This window comes from Pundamilia nyererei, unplaced genomic scaffold (genome assembly GCF_000239375.1).
Source record: "Pundamilia nyererei isolate P.nyererei 1_Seehausen unplaced genomic scaffold, PunNye1.0 scaffold00021, whole genome shotgun sequence".
Taxonomy (NCBI): Eukaryota; Metazoa; Chordata; class Actinopteri; order Cichliformes; family Cichlidae; genus Pundamilia; species Pundamilia nyererei.
Window position 1 is genome coordinate 4,331,695 of NW_005187422.1, and position 1,713 is coordinate 4,333,407.

The window sequence follows — 1,713 nt, forward strand, 5'->3', positions numbered from 1 at the left end:
AAATGTGAGTGTAAATGGGTACAAACAGCTGCTTCTTTAAAAATCTATTACACTCTGATTTGCTTTCTCATTAATGGTGCTAAATGCAAAAGTTCCAATTGATATGGAACAAAACAAGCGTTTTATGTGTCTGTCGACACAATAAGTCTGGTATTTTATCGTTAAAGCACTGTTTTGGTCTCCACCAGCTCGTGACAAAAAACACATACTGTTATTAACTCCTATACTCTATTTACAATACATTGCAGTTTAGATCTAAAAATGTACATAGATGTATCAAAGCTATATAGAATAAAAAGCTATGAGGTGTAAATCATAACAGATTTTAGATTAAATGTCAACTCAAACTGCTCACATAACTTAAAATACTGAAGGTGAAACTGATAACTGCCAAGTTTATTAAAGTCACTGACCTCAGAATAGGGTAAGATTAATCAAACTACAATATGTAACTACTAGAGTGCTTAAACATCAACAAACTTACAAGTATGATCAAATCTACCAGTCAGCGGTCAAGAACAGTAACTTGGACGTGTACAGAGAACACACCACTGGTTTTAGCTTCACTACCAGCTCTGTTATTGTGGTATAAATGTTTCCAGAAATCCCTCTCATTCATCTCTCAAGTCATTTAACGAGGACTCAGTTGTTTTGCGTATACTGATACAGTGTTAGTCTGTCATCAGGTTGTTCATTACTCAAACTTATTTTAGCATGACTGTCACAACTGTTTTCAGCTTTCCCCAGCCGCCCTCTCAGTGCAGGATCACCACCACATTCCTTAGTCCAAATCACCTGTGAATTGCACGAGGTGATGAAACCATCGCAAACGAGCAGATTCTACACAGGAATTTATGTGCCACCTAAAGCATACCCGCTGCCTCTACAAAGAATGATTTTCCTTTGCTTAATCAGAAGTGCTTTTGGAGTAAACTAAAGCTGCAGCATTTGCCTTAGTTCTCAGTTCAACCTCCACCTCCTTCAGGCTTTAAACATCAGAGTTGTCTCATAATTTCATGCCTCAGTATGCTCTGAGAAGTTTTTACATCCTCTTATTTGGGAAAAATTATAGCCCGATGGGTGTGAAGCAGGAAGTCGTTTGTATAGCTGAGGCTTGCTTATTTGGTTTTCATGTAAGCATGGCCACAGGGACATACAGTACCTCCCGTGTACTGTCAGTGCATAAGGTGCTCACCATGTATTATTACTACATTCCTCGCACATTTTTACAGTCAAAGGAGCCCAGGGTGCAGCGTCTGATGTAAACCTTTGTATGGACAACTCATAATTTAGTCCCCCCCACCCCTTCATGCTGAAAGCTCTAATAACAGCACGATACTCTTCTATACACTGCACAAATTGGTATGAACTGCAAGCTAACACAAGCATGACAATCATTTATAATCCTCTTCATACATGGAGTGTAATTTTAGGTATACGCCACACATGGGGTAGAAAGGCCTGCAGGAGAGAAAATGCAATTAACTGCATCTTGATGTTATTTCCTTTGGCTGTGGGATTAAGCTGCCTGTCAATAACTGAAGGAGACAAAGGGAGGCCTGGGACCTCCAGCATGGCTTCATGTGCAAAACCATAGTATAATAGCATGAGGTCTCAGTGCTAATGGCAGGAGATCTTTACCTCTGCCACACTCTGATTTCTGTTTGGACTGGAAAAAGCTGAAAAGGTTGGCATAACTTTGTTCCAAGTATG